General features: G+C 39.0%; 1 protein-coding gene across 1 annotated transcript in view; it reads right to left on the reverse strand.

Moving 5' to 3' along the window:
- Positions 1–7,893, reverse strand: part of PIBF1 (progesterone immunomodulatory binding factor 1) — a 529,275-nt gene that overhangs the window by 325,668 nt on the left and 195,714 nt on the right. The window lies entirely within an intron of this gene.

Genomic DNA, 7,893 nt, shown 5'->3' on the forward strand with positions numbered 1-7,893 from the left:
TTACTGATGAAGATTAAAGACTATAGTCTGCAGTATAGATTACACTTCAATATAAAGAAAAAAAAAATCCTCACAATGGGACCAATAAGCAGCATCATGATAGATGGAGAAAAGACTGAAGCTGTCAAAGACTTCATATTACTTGGTTCTACAATCAATGACAATGGAAGCAGCTGTCAAGACATCAAAAGACATATTGCATTGGGCAAATCTGTTGCACAAGACCTCTTTCAAGTGATGAAGAACAAAGATATCTTCTTGAAGACTGAGATGTGCCTAACCCAAGCCATGTATTTTTAATCACCTCTTATGCATGTGAGAGCTGGGCAATGAAAAAGGAAGACTGAAGAAGAGTTGATGCTTTTGAGTTGTGGTGTTGGCAAAGAATGCTGAAAGTACTGTGGACAGCTAAAAGAATTAACAAATTTGTCCTGGAAGAAGGGCAGCTGGAATGTTCCTTGGAAGCAAGAATGGCCAGACTTCATCTCACCTACTTTGGTCATGTTGCCAGAAGGGACCATTCTCTGGAGAAGGATGTCATGCTTGGTAAAGTGGAGAGTCAATGAAAAAGGAGAAGGCCCTTAACAAGATGGACTGACACAGTGGTTGCAGTGATGGGCTCAGGTATAGCAGGAACTGTGAGGCTAACACAGGACCATGCAGTGTTTCGTTCTGTTGTACATAAGGTCACCATGAGTTGGAGACAACTTGATGGCACATAACAACAACCTAGATTCTAGCAATGGCTGATCTACTTTCTGTCTCTATGGATTTGCCTGTTCTGGACATTTCCTGACTGCTAACCAGAAGGCTGGCAGTTCAAACCCACCAGCCACTCCTCGGAAGGAAGGCTGGGCAATCTACTTCTGTAGTGATACCATCTTGGAAAACCAAGGACGGGTCTGTATGAGTCAGGTCTGACTTGACGGCACAACAATATACAATATACAATAGTATGTGGCCTTTGTGTCTAGCTTCTTTCACTTAGCTTAATGTTTTCGAGATTCATCCACATTGTAGCATGAATCAGTAAGTACTTTATTCCTTCTTATGGCCAAATACTATTCCATTATATAAATACACTACATTTTCTTTAGCCATTCATCAGTTGATGGACATTTGGTTTGCTTCCACCTCTTGGCTATTATGAATAATGCTGCCATAAGCATTCATATGTACAAGTTACTGTGTGAGAATGTTTTTATTTTTCTTGGATACATAACTAAGGAGTACAATTGCTAGGTCATAAAGTAACTCTGTGTTTAACTTTTTGAAGAACGTTAAACTGTTTTCCAAAGAAGTCGTCCTATATACATTCCCACCAGCCAAGTAGGAGGGTGGTGATTTTTTCGTATTTTTGTCAACACTTGTCATTATCTATGTTTTTGATTACAGCTACCCTAATAAAGGAGCTCCGGTGGCGTAGTGGACAAGGCACTTGATTGCTAACTGGAAGGTCACCAGTTCAAATCCACCAGCTGCTCTGCAAAAGGAAAACTGGGAGATCTACTTCTGTAAAGATTTACAGCCTTGGAAACCCAATGGGGGTCACTATGAGTTGAAAAGAAACAACTTGATGGCAGTGAGTTTGATTTTTTGGTTTTTTTGAATGAGTGTGAGATGGTGAAAAGATTCTTTTATTAAAACAATTCACTCATTCAACATTTTGCTCACATGAAAGTGTCCCTGTACTCCTTGGGGCAAGAAATTTCATAAATATAAACGTAAAAAATATTTGTGAAATCAAACCCTTATTGCATGCTAAATTATGGAACACAGATATACCACATTACTGGAAAAAAAAATGGATAAAATATTTAGACTGTGATGTCAATTTTAAAAATAACTTGTTTTGAAAGGATTAAACTTCAAGTTTGCCTTTTTATGGAATCAGGACCATGTCAGTAATTTAGAGATCAATGCCAACTTCAGGTAGGAAATTAAAGATGTAGATTTTAGCTCAAGCTGTTCTTCTTACTCATTACATGTCACTTGGAAGTTACTTTTAGCACTATCATCCTTCTTCTATATTGAAAAGTAAAACAACAACACTTATCTTCTATAAATTTGAGAATTTCAAGCTTAATAAACTGAAACTTGTATAAACCAAATGATAATTCCAAAGGACTAGAAACTTTGCATGCTCTTTTTACACTGTAAGAATCTGCCTCAAATTATTATGCATTTGTAATAGTTATAATTATTTTAATTTGTTAAAGTGGAGTATGAAAATGTTGAACAAACATTAGAGGTATACAAGTAGCTTCAGCAGTGAGGTACAGATGAAGACAACAGCATGGCCTTACAGTTTCAGGTTACTCCCTCTTACCTGTTTTGCTAGATTAACATTTTACTTTGTTGACTCAGACTTCTCATTTCATCCTCTTAATCTGAGCCTCTTACTAAAACTAAATCCGTATTATTCACACATTAATAACTTTTCTGCTTAACATTCTAATTCAGCATAGTAACCTTAAGACGTCACATTTCCTATAAACTATAACGAGAATCTCCAATCACTCCATTAGGGGCTCTTCATTTGGCTACATGCATCTTTATCTTACATTTGTAACTGGCTTCTTCATTTTCATAAGACCCACCCATGTGTCATACCCCACTTCAAAAATAATAATACAAAGTCTTAAAATGTTTCCTCTGAAGAAATGTTCAACCCAACAAAGACTGTGCGCTGTAAGTACAAGAAAAAAAGGTAAAAAAGTATTTATTATGTAGGGAACTACAAAGAAGTTACTAACCCAGAAGAAATCCTTTCAGTCTACTTTGAGAACTCCAAGTATCATGTTCTTTAATGCTGAGAAATAACCATAGCAAAGTTATCAACATGGCATTTGGTTCTCAGAAATGGGAGAAAACATCTGAACCAAAGTGCTGGATAAAATATTAAATAACAAACTCTTTAAAAATAATATTTACATCAATACTCTTCATATATATATACTGTGACAACAATAACAGTAACATTCAAAGTGCGATCAGAGAAGACACATCCCATATTTGCTATAGGCTATTCACTCTACTGTTACACTCGGATGTATAGAGTTTAATCCTAACTACCAACAAAGCTATCCATCCTTGAGTAAGAGGTCAAAGACTGATAAAACTTAAATTTTACCCCAGTTTTTTTTTTTTTTTAATTTCAATGAGAAACAACACTTGATCTTTGTATTTTGTTCACACATATACACAGACACAATCCTCACAACTGGACCAATGAGCAGCATCACAATAAATGGAAAGAAGATTGAGGTTGTCAAAGAATTCATGTTGCTTGGTTCTACAATCGATGCCAACAGAAGCAGCAGTCAGGACATTAGATGATGTGTAGCATTGGGAAAGTCAACTGCAAAGGAACTGTTTCAAGGGCTGAGGAGCAAGGATATCTCATTGAGGACTAAGGTGCGCCTGACACAAGCCCTGATATTTCCAATCGCCTGGTATGCATGTGAGAGCTGGACAATGAATAAGGAAGACCGAAGAAGAGTTGATGCTTTTGAGTTGTGGTGCTGGCGAAGAATGCTGAAAGTACCATGGACTGCTAAAAGAACTAACAGATCTGTCCTGGAGGAAGTGCAGCCAGAATGCTCCTTGGAAGCAAGAATGGCCAGACTTCGTCTCACCTATTTTGGTCATGTTGTAAGAAGGAACCATTCCCTGGAGAAGGATGTCATGCTTGGTAGGGTGGAGGGTCAATGAACGAGGGGGAGGCCTTCAAGGAGATGGATTGACACGGTGGCTGCAATGATGGGCTCAAGTATAGCAGGGATTATGGGGCTGGCGCGGGATCGGGCAGTGTTTCGTTCTGCTGTGCATGGGGTCGCTATGAGTTGGAAACGACTCGACGGCACTTAACAACAACAACATACACAGACACACAGTTAATGGCTTCTTCGATGCTAAAATGGACATTAATTCTGAACCTAGTTATCTAAACTCATTTGCTAGACACACATTCTAAGGCAAAATATCCAAAGAATATTGCATTCAGTGGTGAGGTTCATGTCATCATCAGGACCAGGAATTGGTCCTTATGTTAAAAAGTTTGGTTCAGTTTGGAAGTAATGCAATGCAGTGGCTGAGGCACAGCATTCATCTGTATGCAGCAAGGCAATTATGTGTAGACAAAGAGAATGGTAGGTAGGACCTTCTCCCAAGTAAGACTGGCAAAAGAAGCTCAACAAGGTAACCTGGATCTCCAGTTAATGGTAATGGTTCAAGGAATGTTTTTTAGTACTAAGGAATTAGGCAGTGTTCTGGTTACCTAGTGCCGCTCTAACAGAAAAATACCACAAATGGGATGGCTTGAACAAACAGGAGTTTATTCTCTTACAGTTTGGGAGGCTAGTAGTCCGAGTTCAAAGTGCTAGGTCTAGGGACTGGGTGAAAGATCCTCGACCTTGGGCTTCAGCTCTGCCTCTTGCTCCTGGCCCATTGCAGCTAGAAGCATCTCTTCACTCAGGCAGCTGCTAACAAGTGCAAGGTCAACAAATGAAATGGCACAGTCTCAATATTACCAATCCACAAGGCAAGCCACTGATTCAAGTTCCATTAACAGTCTCAAGATGGGCAGAAAACATGGCAGGTTGCTGAATAATGACTGTGTTACATGCAGTGTTCAAGCATGCCAAAAGCTATAGACCATTCATTCCCAAAGCTTCTCCTTATATAAGGGAACAGACCACAGCCCTCAAGTAGCTACTCAGCTGCTTGGGGGCAGATTCCACCATGGAGTTGATTGCCAGTCTCACCACAGGGAACAATTACCACCAGCTGCCCAGCCACTCAAAACCAGACCCAGTCAAGCTGACATAAAACCTTAACTACTACAGGCAGATTACATGAGCACAAAGTATTGAAACAGACTGGGTCAATACAAGGAGAACACTTTGACTTAGAAGAATACATGTGAGCAAGTAGTCATGGCTGTGCCACTAAATAAATTAAGGAAATGACGCAGAAACTGTTGATAAACGTTCTACAATTAAAAAGAGTGCTTTGAAACAGAGATGGGTCTGAGTTTCCAGAAAGGGAGCCATCAATGGATTCAGCTGTGGGAAACTGAAGGTGATAAGGACAGAAGCTGACATTTCTAATGAACTGGGAAGTAACCAACCTTAGTTACTTAGGTGAGATACTAATTACTAATCCCATTTTGGTATCTCAGACTCTTCTTTCTCCCCATTCTTTTAAGAAAGCCTCACTGACTTGATGTTCAATTCTATTTGAATTATTCATTTGGTTGCACTAATAACTAATCATGCCTTAACTACTCTTTGCCTGTACTACTTCTAGTTCCCAGGGCACAAGAACTTACTGTCTTTATAAAGAAAATTGTGGTTGTATTTCTAGACCTGTACCATATGTTCAAACACTGCTAGATGCATCAATGAATTACAGTTCACTGAACTTTAAAAGTAATGTACTCCAAATAAGAGTTGAGATAAAAGTCCTGTTTATTTGGATTTTGTGCCTTTATAAAGGGTAAGGAAAAGCTAATCCACCTTAGGTTAAAGATACTAAACCAATGAGTTATTATTATCTCTAAAGATTATTTTCTTGCTCTAGATAGTACTGTATTAATAATCTGCACATTTAAACCACAGTAAGTATGAAGTGTCATATGACCTTTAATATTATTTTTTTAGTAAAGTTTATTTTTTATTTCTTACTTCTTTAAAAATTGCTACTCCATATATAGCTAAGTTTCCATTAAGCATAATGCTTAATTCCACAACATTTATTTCATTTAAAAATATTTATTGTCCATTTACAATGAGCCATCAAACCAAACCAAACTCATTGCCGGCCAGTCAGATCCGACTCAGCGACCCCTCCTTAGGCTCCAAAGGCAGTTATCACTATGGAAGTAGATTGCCCAACCTTCCTTCCAAGGAGTGGCTGGTGGGTTTGAACTTCCAGTCTTCTGGTTAGCAGTCAAATGCCTTAGGCACGATGCCACTAGAGCTCCAGGAGACAGGAAGAGTAAAGAGTGATGAGGAGCTCTGGTGGTGTCATGCCTAAGGCATCTGACTGCTAACCAGAAGGCTGGCAGTTCAAACCCACCAGCCCCTCCTCAAAAGGAAGATTGAGCAATCTACTTCTGTAGTGATACTGCCTTAGAAACCCAAGAAGGGATTGCTATGAGTCGGACTGACTCCATGGAAATGAGTTTGGTATATATATGTATACCTACTAAAAAAAACAGTGTACACCTTGAAAAAATAATATAGGTAAAGTTGTATGGGAGAAGAGAGGTTAGAGAAGAAAGTTAGTTGTTTATACATTACACAGTTCTATTTAAAAATAATTTTACTAAACCAAAAAAAAGCTGAACCTGTTGCTGTCAAATCCATTTCTACCAACAGCAACCCCATGTGTTACAGAGAAGAACTGCTCCATAAGGTTTTCTTGGCTATGATTGTTATGGAAACAGATCTCCAGGACTTTCTTCTGTGGTGCTGCTGAGTGGGTTTAAACCACCAACCATTCGGTTAGTAGGTAAATGCAAACTGTTCACGCTACCCAGGGACCAAATTTACTAAAGGTAATTCCAAAAATTTTTATATGAGCAATTTTAAAATGCAAAATTGAGTATTTTTCATTTAAATAAATTTCAACTAAATAATTTTGTCAAAGATACATAGTTTACCTCTCACAACAAACTAAATAGCCAAGTAAGGGATGAAGTTATTATCAAAATCTAATAAAGTAAATCTTTGGTTGGGTACTATTTTGACATCCTAAAAACACTGGAAACATCTGAGTCCAGAAATAAGGATCCCTTACCCTACCATAGCCAATCTACAATTTATAATATTTTACTTTTAAAAAAATTATATATAGTTTTTTATAATTCAGAATAGATATGAATTTATGTACACTTTATATTTATATAAGTTATTATCCCCATTTACAATTGAATTTTGAAAGGCAGATTTTGTGAAAACCTACAGTTCTTCCTTTAAAAATAATTTTTTAAGTCTGCCTTCTGTTGCTTCTATAATGACTGTGGTTATTTTGCATTAGAAGACAGACTTGGAGTAATCCCTCAGAGATGGCCAAACACCTTAGGAGAGAGAACCACTGGGCCTGCTGACTCAGGACCATACTACTGGGGGACAGCAGGCTCAACTGGCACAATATAATACACAAAAATTTTGTTACACGGCCTACTTTGGTGAATAACAACTGGGGTCTTAAAAGCTTTCAAGTGGCCATCTAAGATATAGCTAATGGTTTCCTCTTGTCTTAGATGAAGAAAATGAAGGGCATTTGAAGCCATCAGCCCTAGGATGTGATGGCACTACAGACCAGAAGAACTAGATGGTGCCCAGCTACCAACGTCAACCACGTGGGAAGGGATCAAAACTGGATATCCTGGGTAGAGTGGTTGGAAAAATGTGGAACAAAATTCAAACACCCAATAACAACCAGAATTACTGGTCAGATGGAGTCTGGTGGGACCCTCAAGATGATGGCTTTGGGATATACATCGGGCCTGGGATAGGACTCACTCCCAAGGACTGGATCTCAGCCCAACAGTAGAAAGCCTTACATGCAGAACACCCAATCTAGGGTGATGCACCCACCTACTCTATGGAGATATACCCCTTGGAGCAATCGGCCATGGGGCACCAGAGAAGCAGAATTCACAGTGGGGGAAGCTGGACAGACAGACAGGAGTGCATAACTAAGAAGGGCACAGGGATGGGGGGTGGGTCACTGGGAAGGGAGAGGAGGAGAATGGGTTAGGGTTGGGGATGGTAATGTTGTTGTTGTTGTTTTGCCATCGAGTTGGCCCAGACTCATAGTGACCCCTCCTTGGGTTTCCAAGGCAGTATCACTACAGAAGTAGGATTGCCCAACCTTCCTTCC

Source organism: Orycteropus afer, unplaced genomic scaffold (assembly GCF_000298275.1).
Source record: "Orycteropus afer afer isolate SDZICR_OR568_19922 unplaced genomic scaffold, OryAfe1.0 scaffold00212, whole genome shotgun sequence".
Lineage (NCBI taxonomy): Eukaryota > Metazoa > Chordata > Mammalia > Tubulidentata > Orycteropodidae > Orycteropus > Orycteropus afer.